At 44.6% G+C, this 16,304-nt stretch overlaps 1 protein-coding gene across 2 annotated transcripts in view; it reads right to left on the reverse strand.

The window, feature by feature from the left end:
• The window catches only part of RRN3 (RNA polymerase I transcription factor RRN3), a 454,090-nt gene that overhangs the window by 125,469 nt on the left and 312,317 nt on the right, over nt 1-16,304 (reverse strand). The window lies entirely within an intron of this gene.

Here is a 16,304-nt window from a genome sequence, read left to right on the forward strand (position 1 = left end):
TCTGCTTCTCCCCCTGTCTCTCCCTTCTCTGTGTGTTTCGGCATCCCTCTCTATTTCCCTTGCTGTTGCATGTCTCCGTGTCTCCCTATGGGCTGTTTCCCTCCTTGTTACTTGTGTTTATGTCCCCTTCCTGTTCGCTCTCTCACTCTCTCTTGTTTCCCTCCTTGTTCTGTGTGGTTATGTCTCCCTCCCATTCCTGTTCTGGGTCTCTCTCGCTCTGTCTCTCTCTCTCTCTCTCCCCCCTGCTCTCTCTGTCTCTCTCACCCCCCTCTCTGTCTCTCTCTCCCTCTCCCGTTTCCCTCCTTTTTCTGTGTGTTCGTGTCTCCCCACCATGACCCTCCACTTCCTGTTGTGGGTCGCTCCCTCTCTCTCTGGGCTGTTGTCCTTCCTGTTCTGTGTTTCCTTGTTTGCCTCTGGTTTTGTTGTAGTTGTCTCCTCACAAAAGGCTCTTGTTTTAAGGCCCTTCAGAGGAGAGAAGTTTGAATTGTAAGGATTACCCCCCCCCCCCCCCACCTCCTCCAGACATTACCCGTGACGTCAGCTACACACCCTTGGGCTGCCATACTGCCCCATGAAATGTACAGCAACCCTGCTGTGAAGTGCTGCCACTGCCCCATTAAATGTACAGCATCCCTGTGGGAAGTGGCGGTATTGTCCCATGAAATGTACAGCATCCCTGCTGTGAAGTGCTGCTACTGCTCCATTAAATGTACAGTATCCCCGCTGAGAAGTGCCGTTACTGCCCCATTAAATTTAGAGCATCCCTTCTGTGAAGTGCCGGTACTGCCCATTAAATGGACAGCAGCCCTTATGTGAAGTGCCGGTACTGCCCATTAAATGTACAGCAGCCCTGCTGTGAAGTGCTGGTACTTCCCTCAGTAAATGCAGAGCATCCCTGCTGTGAAGTGCTGGTACTGTCCCATACAATGTACAGCATCCCCAATGTGTAGTGCGGGTACTGCCCCATTAAATGTACAGCAGCCCTCTGGGAAGTGCCGGTACTGTCCCATACCATGTACAGCATCTCTGCTCTAAAGTGGTGGTGCTGCCCCGTTGAACGTACGGTATCCCTCCTGTGAAGTGCTGGCACTGCCCCATCAAATGTATACAGCAGCCCTGTGGGAAGTTCAGTACTGTCCTATGAAATGTTCAACATCTCAGTTGTGAACTGCTGGTACTGCCCCATTACAGAAATCTGCCTGGTGGGTGATAATGTGCTGCTTGGCTGAACACTTATAAGGTCCCAAAGACGAGACCTATTGGCTATGCCAATGCTTGTTCTATTTGACTGCATGGACCAATTCAGACTTGGTGTCTCTGCATTATTTGTTAAACCAAGATTGTGGGTGCTTTCTCTCCCCTATTTGCCCAGTTTCAATTGAGAAATGGTTCCTCAGTTTTTGAAGCATCCGGATATGAACCGCAGCTATCACCCCCAATGTCTCAGGAGCATCCCCTTCAAGGTCCAATAGTGTCAGGCCCTCCATGCTATCCGTGCCCAATCTGTAGATCTCACTAGCAAACTCCTCTAAGGATTTTAGTCCCCTTCATTTGACCCTGCATCTATTACTGGTGACTCTCAGTCTTCTATCGAAGGGCTCACCTTGGGTACTATGTTGTGCATGAATGGGTAAACTCAGCATTAGAATCAGAGCATTATTGTCACTATCAGACACTGTCATATTGATCAAGTATGGCCATAAATTGACATCCAACATGAAATAGTCGATTAAACTAGATTGGTTAATCTTATTGAATGTGCGATTGCCTGATTTGTCAGACATTGGTCTACCATTGTGGGCACGAAGCCACTGAAATAAAGTGAGGGCACTTATTTGGATTGCTGTGTGAGCCCATTTCTTAATGGAGGGGATTTCTAGCGCCGGTATTGACCAGACTGCTAGCATACCCGTTGGCCGTAAAGGCCTGGCTGTCAGCACTCAGGGGTTCGAATTGGCAGTTGAAGTCACCCCCCATAATTTTCCTTGCAGTGGCTGGGAGTGTAGCTAAATGCCCATTCAAGAGATCTAGAACAATGGATTCCATTGTATTCCTAATGGGTCTGCAGTATACACTGTATATGTAATATGTTACATCCGAAGAAACAGTCAAGTTAAGAAAAATGGTGGTTCTAACCCAAATCGTCAAACTCCCATAGGGCTTGCCCAACCCTGAGGATATAGCTGCCTTATAAAAATTCACATATTATGCACGGTGGAGTGGCTGCAAAGAACAGGTCTCTTGAAAAAGGCAAAAGTAATGTTGGTCTATGAATTCACACCATTCTAGGATAACTAGCTTGGATGCCAAACCGGCTACATTCAAGGAAATACACCCTGTTTGCAGAGTCTCCCCAGAGAGGACAGTCCTGACGAATTCGTCAACTAGTGAAGTTATAGGGGCAGGGCAGGGGAAACCAGCTAATTCTGATATTACAGACAACGTTGGATGGTCGCTATGGGTCATTGGTTTCGTTTGGCCCAACGCTAGGCTATCTAAAACAGTGGCTGACTAACCAAGTCCCGCAGTAGTAGTGATGCGCACTGCATTCCATAGAATAAACTTGGTTTGAGGGATCTTTTCCAAGTGGATGGTCCTATCCTCTTCACCCATAAATGGAATAAAAAGGACAGGCAGTGGGACCCAACTAATTGTGGTAATCGAAGAGACACCATTTGTTTGGCATGGGTGCTTTGCTTGATAGGCCCATTGCTGGGCTGTGTGTAACAGTGTCAGAAACAATGCCCAAATGTCCAACCCCCAGAGTGTTCGTGATGGACGCTGACTGCCGTGTGCAATTGGCAAGTCAATATACATTGACTAAGGTTTCATAATGGTTGTAGGCTGGTATTGAGAAAGTGTCACCAAATCTTATTTGTGTTGGGCGGGCAAACACTGGTGATGCACCTGAACTCAGGAGCTGGTGATAGGAGGGGGAGTGCTGACAGTCAGGTGGCCTGTACAAATAGCCTAAAAGCACGATGTTACTCGTTCGTAGTAAATCTTTACCGACACTTCCAAATAACACTTTTTGGGGCACAGAGGGAAATTTAAAATTGATAATACGAGTCTCCGCCTTGATCCACCCTTCCAGGCCCAATCCAGGCTATCCTTCTAATGAATAGTATGTTGCTAGGCTGAGACACGGGAACGTTTCTGTGCTGTGCAAACCAGTCCAGAGTTTTGATAAATAGCTCTCCATATGACTCACTCTGTCCTGTACGTAGCTGTGGGACTCCGGTTAAGGCTACTACATATGGTCAGGATGCCGGAGGAAGATCCACTATTGGTTGCTTTGGGCTTCCTGGTAGTCCACTGGGTCCAGGAATAATAATAAGAGATAATTCCCCGGGTGTGTGTCCTTGCTGGTTACAGGACGGTATTCCCAGGTGCAAATGTGCGGGGTAATAATGACTGCTCTGTATTAGGCCATCTGTGAGTCTGGAGATCTGGTGTTAATCTCATCTTGTCTCTAGGGACAGTGTACTTTCAGGTGCCCTTGTCTACTAGCAGAGGAGCCCTCTGCAGCTGTCACATCCTGGGCGACATTAGGGGTCCTGGGTTCTGGGAGATTTTTTAGTATAGGATGGGCCTGGGCCTGTCTTAATAGGGTCAGCTTGATCTCCATGGCTTCCATCTGAGCACAAAGAGGTAGAAAGTTGCCCCAAAGGATCTCACTGACTTTGCACAGGCAGTCCTCAGCAACTTGCTCTATCCATACGGGTTTTGGTAGGCAAATACCCTCTTGAGAATCCTTGGGGGTGGGGTGGTGGTGGTGGGGGGGGGGGGGGGGTGGGGGGGTTAACAGGATGCTCCCATGCCATGGTGCACAGGACTTAAGGAAATAGAACTGGTAGCCTAGCTTAGGTGTCCAGCAGGCTATCTTTCTCTCCTTGGCTTTTCCTAGAGGGATTAACATCTCCATTATTAGCAGACCCACTAACAGACGCAACATCAATAGCTGGTTTACTTAAGCTGGGACTTTGTGGGTTGTACATGGGTTTTGGTGAGTTCTGGGGTGATGTGGCTAGTGCTGTGCCCAAGCCTGGAGATGCCCCCGATTGAAAAGACAATCACCATTCACTGAGCTCAATCTCTGTGCCAATAACCCACATAGCCCTGTGGAGCATCTTATCTATAGAAGTGCTCTTAGATAGAGGTATGGCAGCAGGGAGTCTTTCTATGGCTTTCTTCTTGCCCATCTTTGCCAGAGAAGGTAGCAAGGAGCCCCTAGTCTATCACCTGGTGGGCAGAGGAGAAGAGGGGTGTCAAAGCAATGCCAGTAGGACCCAGTAGAAACAATGCCAATTCTATACTTCAATGCGGTCTTCCGTCCACGCTACAGTAAAAAAAAATATATACTGGCAGGAAACCTAGAGAAGACAAACTGAGACTGAAGTATAAATGGAAAGTATCTGACTACTAGTAACACTAGTCATGTGATCAGCAAACCCTCCCTACAGAACCCCACCGAGTCGTATCACAGCCCTGCACCTCACGTAAAACACGAGTTGCAATGTAAGATCTCCTCCGACTCAGTAGGCCAGTACTTCTTAAAACTTCTCAACACAGTTCACACTGCTCACAACACCCCAGGTAGAAATATATATACTTTAGTTGAAAAGATGCAGCTAACCTATGCAAAGAACTAGGCACAGTAAATGTTCCCACAAAAGTAGAAGCACAAATTGGTGTAGAGAAGTGTGGTAGGTCTCTCGAGCTATAAGTTCAAATGGCACAGTTCCCCATTACCTTAATATGCCTGTATACGCGATAACAAGGCCTCCTACTAAGAGATTTCAATGAATCCCAGCTCGACTGAGGCCACTCAGCAACTGAGACTGTGGGGACTAGAAAGCAATGGCAACCAGTTGGCCAGACAATGATGAATATGGAGTTGTCCAATGGAGTTCCATTAGCAGAATTGGGGGCAAGGTTTAGAAAAGTATCTTTACTCGAGAATCCCTCTGTGATGTCCTACCACAAGGCCACATCATTGACCCTGCCCTGCCTCTTCCTGGTGCTGATAGGTGCAGGATGGGCCCATCCTTGGCCAGGGCTTTGCCCGAGCATGGCCTGCACTGCCAGACCACCAAATGCGTTTTAAAGAGCTGTAGAACTGATTGCAGGTGCGGGCAGATTGAACCCCGCCTCCAAAGTCCTCAACATTGTTGGGACTCCTAGTCCCTTTCAAAGCAGCTCCCCGTGTTACCTTTAACCACAGTTCTCCAGAAGAATAAGTTACTTACCTTCGGTAACGCCTTATCTGGTAGAGGTGGGATCTAGCTGCAGATTCTTTACATTGGAATTCTCTCCAGGTGCCAGACTGGATCTAGAATGTTTTTACACCAGTAACTGCGCGTCAGTAGATGGCATCGAGCAACTCCGCTGTGATGTCGTCCACTGGATATAACATAGACAAAGTCCATATTAGTCCTCCCCTGATGTCAGTTTCTTCTGTTACTATCTTCCATGCAAAGAACGCATAGCCACTTATAGAAACGGCTTAAGGAAAAAGTGTGCCCCAAAAGAGTCATCATTTTGTCAAAATAATTACTCCGTGCTAATGAAAGGTATAGAATGCCCAGAAAGAGATTTTGTAGATCAAAGGAAAAAACAGTTCACAGAATGGGGAGGATGGGTGTGTCGGTAAGGAATCTGCAGCTAGATTCTGTCTCCACCAGAAAAGGCGTTACCGAAGGTAGGTAACTTATTCACCTGATAGAGACATCTAGCCTCAGATTCCTTACCTTTGAATTAGATGCCCAAAAAATACCAGGAGGGCCTGCGAACTGACCCAATTAAAAAACCCCGAATAGGGGTAGGCGGTGTGTGATAAGATATAGCGATCGTCGGCCTTAGGAATATAACGGGGGAAAGAGACGCTTCCCCAGAAGGACTGTGGTAAAGGCTGTAAAGCACTGAAGTCAGTAAGACATGGAAAAGCATGGGAAAAACGTTAACCATGGGGTGGAAAAAAGACCTTCCACGTGACCAGGATCTTGAGCAATAAGCAATCGTCGGTTGGCGATGAGCTTGAGGGATCGCGCCTTCAGAGCCTTTGGATGCACGGCGTGGCACTCTTTGCAGGTCTTGGAGCTGTGGTCCCTCTTCAAGCGCAATAAACACACCAAGTTAGCGCCTGTCACAGACATCTGCTTGTGATAGGCACCACATGGTTTGAAACCAGTCGGTTTCTTAGCGGACAGCCTGTCATACTAGGAGCGAATATTACTCAAAAAAGTGTAGAAAAAAAATCAAGAAAAAAGGCAGTCAAAAAATGACTGAGGGAAGCTGTTAACTGTGTCTTAGTCTGTCTTCTGCCTTTACCTTCTGTGTCATGTCTCTTGTGGAATGTGGGGCCTATGACATACTTTGGGGTTCTATGTCAGTTATTGAGTTGGAGTCTGTGCTCTTGACATGGGGTTCCTATGCTCCAATAAACTTCATGTTTAATGTTCCTGATGTTGCTGTGTCTTCCTTGGATGAACAGACTACTTCATTTTGGCGACAGGATGAGATGTACCCTGCATCACCAGTGATTTGTCTACTGTTCCTGGACCCTGGAGCTTACTAGAGGAACCCCGTGTCCTGCTGATTCACCGCTGTCATTGGTAGGATTGATTAATTTGTGACTGTTTTCATCACTTCTGCTACCCTGCTCAACCTCCACTTTGTCTTCGCTGCATTTTTTTTAATTAGAGCAAGCTGCCCATTACACTTGTCTCACGCGTTTGCCATGCGCTGATTGAACTGCCCTTCAACTGTTCGTGCCTGCCGTCTGCCATTTCACAGTTTGTGTCACTTCTGCTGCCCTGCTTAACCTCCACTTTGCCTTGCTGCTGTTTTGTATATTTTTTTTTATTAATCCAAGCAAGCTGCCGGTTACGCTCGCCTCGCACGTATGCCACCAACTGCCTTATGAGTGCTTGTGCCTGCCGTCTGCCACGCTCTGCATTGTCTTCGAAGACCGCGCACTCCTCACAGCTCATCTCAGAGCTCGCGCCACCTTCTATTGCGCATTTGCCCGTGCCATTCTTCTAACACCTACACTGTGCTATCAGAGACTTCACGTCTCCTCACAAGCGCGTCTCTCATTTATCGCTCTGCCTTTGTTACGAGCGCACCAAGCCTCTACTGTTGCCAGCACTTTCAACAAAAGAATAAAGCGCTGTGGCCACATCCATATTAAGCCAACGCTTACGTCTCAGTGTTCAGTCTGTTGTTTTCAGTCCCTTCTCCCAAGAGTATCTCGCTCTAATCAACACCAAAGAGCGTGAAATTGCTTAAAAAGGCAGCCTTTCTTACTGAACATTGTCACCCTGTGGCCACCACTGGTATTTTAGTTTCCATCAAAAATTATCACTTCAGTGCAGTTTTTTTAGTTCCTCTGACATTCAGTACCCACAATGAGTATTAATCAAGCTGTTGTTCCTCCTCCGTCTTTTCTCATGCTGCAAGGTGATCCTCCTATTGAATGGGAGGATTGGATTGATCATTTGAGAATTACGTTGTTGCTTTAATTTTTCTCCTATAAGGAAAACAGCTTTATTAGTTGGATGTCTTGGCACTGAGGGGCAACATGTCTTTTAATACTTACTGCAAGTACATGAGGATAATGGTGATGTTATGGAGGATGTTTACGAAGAGGCTAAATTGCGCATTCACAAACGCTTTGCCAAAACATTGAACATTGTTATGCAACGTCACAAATTTTATACCCAACCTCAAAGACCAAATGAGACTATAGATGAATTTGTGGCAAGGCTAAGAGAACTGGCTATTAAGTGCAAATTTGCTCCCATGACGGAAGAACTCATACGTGACCAATTAATTGTTCAATGTAGCAACAAGAACATTCAGGAACGGTTATGGGCAGCGGCAGATCCCAATTTAAAAGATGCCATTAAATTGGCTAAAGTGATGGAGGAATCTCAAAAATGCATGAAGGAAATGCAAAAAATGAGCAATAAGGAGCGTTTCTGAGGTTGACTGTGATTCGGATTCTGTTAATTTCGTTAAGAAGAAGCCTACCACATCTTCGTTGAATCACAATTCTTCTCCAAGATCGTCAGTTTCTTCCCAAGTCAGATCCAACACACGTGTGTTTTCGCTATGGCAGCTATCTTCACATTGCGAACTCTAAGTTATGTTTTGCGCTGGGCCAAAACGGTTGTTTGTGTGGAAGGAAAGGACACTATGCCCGCATGTGTAATGCCAACAAAACAAAAGTGGCTTTGGTTGAGGAATCTGAGGAGTTCTTCGAGCATAACGTATTGATGGTGGACTCAAACTGCAACTCTACTGGAACAAGAGGATTCGGATGACTTCAAGAGACGTTCTCGTCCCAAAGCAGACTTTCTCATTGATGGCAATTCAGTAACTTCGATGGTTGACTCTGGCTCTTTATATACTATCATTTCTAAAGACTTATTTGATACAGTTTGGCCTTGCAGAGTATTGAATAATACAAATGTTGTTCTTAAGGGTATCAAGGTACCAATATAGGTGTTATTGGGTACTTTGAAGCTGACATTTTCTTCCATGAGCGTCACACGAAAGGGAAAATTTACATTGCCACTGAGGGTCCACCTATTTTGGGGTGGTCTCATCAGTATGACCTGCATATTGTTGTATACCCCAGGGCTGCTGAACAAGTAATGGTTGTGTGTGAAGATGATGTTAACTAAGTGCTTGAACAATTCGCTTCAGTTTTCAACAGCAAATTAGGTGTAGCTAAAGACTATACACATAAAATCTTTTTAAAGAAAGATGCCACTCCTGTAAGGCATTCTTCCAGGAAGGTTCCCATTGCCATGAGGGAGGAGATAAAAAAAATTATTGATCAAATGGTCTTGGATGAGGTTATTGAACCTGTTGAAGCTACACAATGGTTATCTCCCGTGGTGATCACTAAAAAGGCTGATGGCTCCTTGAGGTTTTGCGTTGACCTTCGCAGCCTCAATCAGAATGTAGTGATGGACTGTTTTCCACTCCCCAACATCACAGAGTTGGTGTTTCTTTTAGCGGGAGGAGCTTTTTTTTCAAAATTAGACCTCAAGAGTGCATACCATCAGGTCATGTTACATTCAAACTCTAAACACCTTACTGCTTTTATCACTGCCAAAGGGGTTTTTCAATTTAACAGATTACCCTTCGGTTTGTCATCCGCGGCCAGCGTGTTTCAGAGGCTCATCTCTAAAGCTCTGGCTGGTGTCAACAATGTGATTTTCTTTCAAGACGATATCTTGATTTTTCGTGACATCATTGAATCTCATAATGACACAACGTACGGTTCTTCGCAAATTGTTGGAAGCTGGTCTCACTTTGCGCAAAGAAAAGTGCAAATTCTTAGTTACTGAGGTAGAATATTTGCGTTATCGCATTTCAAGTGAAGGTGTTAGACCCAAACTCAAACTGGTTAGTGCCATCGTCAATGCCAAAACACCCACTGACAAAGATATGTTGCATTCTTTCATGGGAATGGTCGAATATTATTCGAAATTTGTGAAAGACTTTGCTACCAAATCTGAACCATAACGTGTTTTGCTTAGGAAGGGGCAAACATTTGTATGGGGTGTGTCTCAAGAGAATGCTTACTGCGCCATTAAGAATGAAATTTCTAATGGAAAAATGTTGGCCCCTTTTCAATGCAATTTGGAAACTATCCTCACCGTAGATGCCAGTGCGGTTGGTGTGGGTGCTGTTTTATCCCAAATGCATTCTGGTATTGAAAAAACTGTAGCCTTTGCGTCCCGCTCTCTTTCAAGTACCGAGAGGAAGTACTCTGTTATAAAGCAGGAGGCTTTGGCAGCTGTTTGAGCTACCTCTCATTTTCGGTTGTTCATTTGGGATTCTACAGTCATCTTAAGAACAGATCCCATACCTCTGTTGAAAGTTCTTGCACCTAATGGCTTCAAGAATTGCTCGGCTCGTCTTGCAAGACTTGCCGTTAAACTGCAGGAGTGTGATTTTTCTATTGAATATGTGCCTGGTTGAAATAACAAGGTAGCTGATTGCCTTTCTAGACTTCCTGACAAAATGTGTGAAGGGGGTGAGGTGTCCACAGAAGAAGTTGTGGCGAGTATTGATGAGATTTTTCTGGTGCACATGGTGCCATTTCCAAACGTGAATGGTTGGATGCTTCTGACAAAGATTGTGAACTCATTCCTGTAGATAAGATGATTATTCAAGGCATTATAAGAGAGAGTGTATTCCAATGAGGTCAGACCCTAGTCTAAAATAGTTGAAGAGTTGTCTGTGAACCCTGATAACATTATTGTCAGGGGTGAGCATTTTAGTCCTCCTGTCATATTAAGGTCTAAACTGATTGCATTGGCACATGAGGGCCAATTAGGGCAAGCATTTACCCTTGAAAGAGTCAAGGAAAATATTTGGTGGCCCAGAATGAATGCTGACATTAAAAGGCGGGCTGAAAACTGCATTGCTTGCAAAAAAGTCAGAGAAAAGGTTGAAGTTGGGTGGATGTTCTCTCAAAGACTTTTCTTTTCACATGACTGAAGCTAATTTTGTTTGGGATAAAGTCAGCCTTGATTTTATTGGTCCTTTCACGTTCTTGTCTGAAAAATAACACTTTGCCGCTGTCTTGGTAGATGCCAAGTCACGCTGGTTTGAGGTCGTTTTTGTGAGGAATATTTGCACACAAGACCACTATTGCCTTATTGGAGGACATTTTTAGAAGAGAGGGTGTTCCTTTTAAATTGGTCACTGACCACGGTACACAACTAACTTCCTCTGAGATGGAATCCTTTTTGACTCAATTGATGGTGAAACATATTTGTACGTCCCTGTACAACCCACAAGGTAATGGGCAAGTTGAAAGGATAAAAAGATTAGTGAAAGACACCATGGAATTGGCTAACAGAGCTGGGCAGAATGTGCAAAGTACTGTTAAAGACATGCTGTGGGCATACCGCACCACACCCAATGCTGCTAATGGGAAAACTTCATTCGAAATCATGAGAGGTAGTAAACCCTCCACTAAGTTGTGTCCTTCTTGGTTATGGAAAACTCCCTCTCCCTCCAAGGACACTTTTTGTTCTCCCAAAGGAATTTTCTTTAAAGTGGGTGACTTAGTTAAAGTCAAACCTGGTGGTGTCAAGGCTGGTCTGTCAAAATTTCGTGGTCCTTTCAAAGACATTCAGGTGGGTCACAATTGGACAATATGCAAGTCTGGAACATGAGAAGAGATGCTTTTTTTCAAAGGGGTGGTGGTAGCTCTTCACCTTCTGTTTCGGATTTGCCTTTGTCAGCAGGGGTGCCTAAAATTTCTAAGGTAGCTTCTCTTGAGATTGTTGGAGAAGAGAAATGCGATAATAAAAATGCTATCTTGTCTTATGGAATTTTAGAAAGAAACAAGAGGTTTGGGTCTTCTTGAAAGTGGCTCAATGATTTTTTAACTCGATCTTATTTTACCATTGTTTCTGTGTCTTGCTTATTTGTTGCCTGTTTTGTGTGGGTATGGGTGCTGTGTCTTGTATTGGGGTTCCTTTTGTGTGTGTTTTTTCTTTATTTGTGTTAATCTTCCAGTTCTGCATTGATAGAAGGGAGAGGTGTTATACTGTGTCTTAATCTGTCTTCTGTCTTTACCATCTGTGTCATGTCTCTTGTGGAATGTGGGATCTATGACATACTTGGGGGTTCTATGTCAGTTATTGAGTTGTAAGTCTGTGCTCTTGACATGGGGTTCCTTTTTAAAAAAAATATATATTTTTATTAATTTTATCCCCAATTTATACAAAGGCACATTCTTTGTATAAAGTCATGGCACCTTCATCACAAAGTATGATACACAGAATATAATAACCAGCTTAGACTGGCAAAAAATAATACACTAATACACTGCATAATTCTCCAATACAGTCATTAGTTTGGCTCAAGATCCGCCATCCCCCCTGATTAGAAAACAAAGATAATCAAGCAACAATGAAACTCATATACTACCAACAAATTTTTATTATACATTTCCTACGTTAGTGAGGCAAGATGGCGGCCGTGCGCTCGGCTGAGTGAGCTGGGTGTCTGCGTTCTTTTGGTTTAACTCCCCCCCCCCCCCGTCTCCTGTCCAGTCTCAGGCGATGGTGAGCAGATGTGATTTAGGTGTATAGCGGCATGATTTGGAGGTTCCGTTTTTGGCGTTTAGTGCTCCCTCTGTCCTCGAGACTAACCTGTGCAGGTCCTCTGCGCTGGCGGTACACAACCGCGCTTACCCGTTTGCTTGCTACGATGCCTCCTAAGAATGCCGCCAAGGGCACTAAGACCCGGGGACCACCCGGGGGCGCAGGTACTGCCGCCGGGAGCCCCACGAAGACTAACAGCGGCAAAGTTGGTGATGGCAGAGCACGCCGAAAAGCGGACGGTCTTTCCCCAGCCTCAGCAGGAAAGGGTGGCGCTATCACCCGTAGCCGCCTCACGGTTCCCGCGCTGTTCCAAATTCAAGCCGAGAAAGGGACGAATGTGGCGGATGCCTTGGACGTTCCGGTAGAATTAAACAATGTTGCAGCAGACGTGCCTGCGCCACCCCTCGAAACGCTCTCACAAGGTACGGACTCTGACTCTGTGTCTATGGTCAATGCAAGTGAGGAGAGCGGGGTAAGGGGACCTTGAAGGGTGCTGCGGCTCTAACTGATTTTATTGATTCTACCGAGGGAGAGCCGGTCACCGTAGGATCCTGCATTTCAGGTGTCATAACATCTGTGGATAAGGGCAAAGTTATTGTGTTGGAAGTTATTACTCCTCAAAGGACTGGCCAGGAACAAGAAGCTATTAGCCAAAACTGTGTAGGTAGCTGTGATGAGATGGGTGAAGAAGAAATTCTGCTCTTACAAAATGCAGATCAGTCAGTTACGGGTCTGGTGAAAGAAGGGGATTCGGGGGATAAGTTTTACTCTATGTCAGACCCCTCTAACTCCTCAGGGGATAAGAGTCCTGGGAAAGATTGGGCTGAGGATAAAAGCAACTCGAGCAGCCTACGGTTGGAAGAAGGCGAGACAGGCAATGATGCTTCTTTAAACACTGGAACTTTTCGGAAACATAGGGAACAACCCGTAACTATGGCAAATAAAGCTATGGGTCCAGCCGGCTCATTGGTCTGGGACTACTCTTTCTCTCCAAAACTGAGTAATAATGAAGGTGGACATGGAGAAATATCCACTGAAGCTTCTGGATTAAATACAGAACCGCAAGATGAAATTACTCTTTCCACCATCTATCAGAGTATAATGGCCCATCGAGAGGAGACTAGGGTAGAAGGGTCACGGACTCAAGGCGCAGTTCGAAAGTTGCAGAATTCAGGGCGCAGAGTGGCAAAGACCTGCTCCGAGTTTGCAACCAGATTTGGAGAGGCTGAAGCTAGAATCTTGACATTGGAGGACGAGTTAGCAGAGCAAAAATCCATCCCCGAATCCCTGAAGGCTCAGAAGGATGATACAGTCTGAAAGCTGGCTGAGCTGGAAAATCGCTCTAGAAGAAACAACCTATGAATTTTGGGGGTTCCCAAAGGTGTGGAGGGTAATGACATTCGACAGTATGTGGTGGAACTTTTCTCAGAAGCATTTCTCGAACTGTCATAATGGGATTGGTAAGTCGAACTGCAAAGGGCCCATCGGTTTCCTTTTAATCAACGAAAAAAAATGGGGGAACCTTCTGAAACAACCTACAGCCATTTTGATCTGTCTCAATAATTTCCCAGCTCGAGAAGCAATATATGATCTGGTGAGACCAGACAGGAAGAGAACGGGAAAGGGATGCAAATTTCGTTCAACCGGATTTTTACCAGGCAACAGTCGAGAGAAGTTGGCATCTTCGACAACTGATTCCTTTATTTCAGGCGAAGGGGGCACAGATTTCTTTACTAAATCCTGCCAAATCGAAAATTATATTTAAGGGTCAGACACAATTTTTTTCTTCGGAAATTCTAGCTAAAGAATTTCGAAATTCAATTTGAGGTGGATAACTGGACATAATGGGACATAATATATTTACTGATATATATATAACGTGCCTAATAGCCACTGTTGGTTTGGTTTAATGCTATAATCAGATGCCTTTTTTGTGTGTTTTTCCCATCTGATTTCTCTTTCACACCTTTTTTCCTGCTCTTTTGGGGGGGGGGGGGGGTGACTAATCGTTTCCCATCATAGAGGACTTAGGTCCTTATGCCTCATTTGGGGGGAGGGGGGTGGGTGGATGGACATGGGGTGAGGGGAGTGGGGGGTAAGAGTGGCACTGGTGTTTTTTTCTATTTAAGGTTACAGCATTTGTTTCTATGTAAGAAAGAACACATTTTTTGATATTATCGATTCTGGTTTCTGGTTTGAGCAGGCAAGACTTGAATTGGTGTATCTCAGGTGCAGGGATGATGGGTAGAATTCGCATTTGTTCATGGAATATATGTGGCCTGAATGATAGGAAAAAGAGAGGTCTGACAGCTAAAATCCTCCAGTTTATGCAGATTGATTTGTTATGCTGGCAAGAGACTCATATATCCTGGGATACGCGTGGCTGGCTAAGGATTTTGGGTCTTGATATGCTAGCTTGTACCAGACAAGGTAAAACAACTAAAGGGGTGGCTATACTGGCAAAACGAAGTATTGGAGGTTGTAAACGTGTAAAGGAAGATACTTTAGGGCGCTGGGTCATTGTAGAAATTATGATTAATGACTCTCTTTTTTCAATTGGCTCTATTTACGGCTCTAATTTAGATGATCCGGATGTGATGAACCATCTGAGTGTTGGATTAGGATTATGGCCTCACCCTCTAATTCTCTGTGGAGATCTCGATATCCATTTAGATAAAGATTTTGATATAACTAATAATCTCCCATATCAGGGAAGAAAAGTAAAAGTCTTTAAAGCTATTCAAGGCTTAATTAGGGAACATGGGCTGGTGGATGTTTGGTATAGGCATAAACGAGATGATCCAGGGCTTACCTTTTATTCAGCCCCACATAATAAATTAGTTAGTTTGGATTATTTTTTCGTCTCTAACCAAACTGCAGAGATGGCCAAGATTGAGATTTCACCTAGGGTTATTTCAGATCATAACCCGGTAATATTAGAATCACTGTTGAGCACTAAGATTAAAAGACAGAATCCTTGGACTTTTGAAAAAAAATTGCTGTTCAACCAGGCATATTGTGTTCATATGGTAAGCTGAATTGAAGAGTTTTTCAAGATCAACAGAAATACAGCCTCCGACTCCATGGTCTGGGATGCCTTTAAGGCCGGGGTATGTGGGGAGACTCTTAGTTTTTCTAACAATTGAGACTAACGGAAATCGAACTTATGCAGAAAATAGCAAGGAGTTTAAACATAGAGGAATCTCAAAAGGTTATTGCGATTTTAAAGGCGAAAATTCATCAGCATTTTGGGGAGAAGCTAGCTGCTAAATATGAGCATTATAGGGCCGAAATATATGAAATAGGAGAAAATATAGGAAGGGTTTTAGCAAAGCGATTACAACCGAGGGAAGTTGCTAATCGAATTCACAGGATTAAAGACCACAGTGACCAAATACAGGACTCCCCTATAGAAATCCTGAATGTATTTAATAGGTATTATAACCAATTGTACAGAGAGGGAGAGTTCGTAGGAGGAGAAGATTTGATGCCGGATGTTTTTTTAGATCTCGAGACAACCAAGGTCACACATGACCAGAATGAGATTCTTCCAGCACCAATTACGTGGGAAGAAGTGGAGGGGGCTATAATGTCTTTAGCTATTGGAAAGGTGGTTGGCCCGGATGGCATCCCTCTGGAATTTTTTAGGACATTTTGGAAGGTACTCCGACAAGATTTTATGATGTTATTTCAATCTGCCCAAAGGGGTTCTATCCCCGACTCCTGACGAAAAACCACTATAATCATATTTAAAAAAAAAAAAAAAAAAAGACAAGCCTGAGTTGAACCCTTCTTCGTATAGACCTATCTCACTCTTTAATTCCGATAGTAAGATCTTCTCTAAGATTTTGGCTTGTCGGTTAGGGAAAGTCATTACTCCCTTGGTATCAGTCCATCAGCATGGATTTATCCCAGGAATGGATACAACTGATCATGTGAGACGTGTAATTGCTCTTATTGATTGGGCTCAGGCGACGGAGTCTCCATTAGGGGTGATCCTGTTGGACGCTGAGAAAGCGTTCGACAGGGTCTCCTGGCGGTTTCTGTGGTATGTCCTGCAATGGAAGGGGTTATGTATGGAATTCATCCAAGCAGTTAAGGCCCTATATGTACATCCAGAAGCTGTTATTCATATCTCTGGACAGGCATATTGCATTTTCTACT

The sequence above is a fragment of the Triturus cristatus genome, chromosome 10 (genome assembly GCF_964204655.1).
Source record: "Triturus cristatus chromosome 10, aTriCri1.1, whole genome shotgun sequence".
NCBI lineage: Eukaryota > Metazoa > Chordata > Amphibia > Caudata > Salamandridae > Triturus > Triturus cristatus.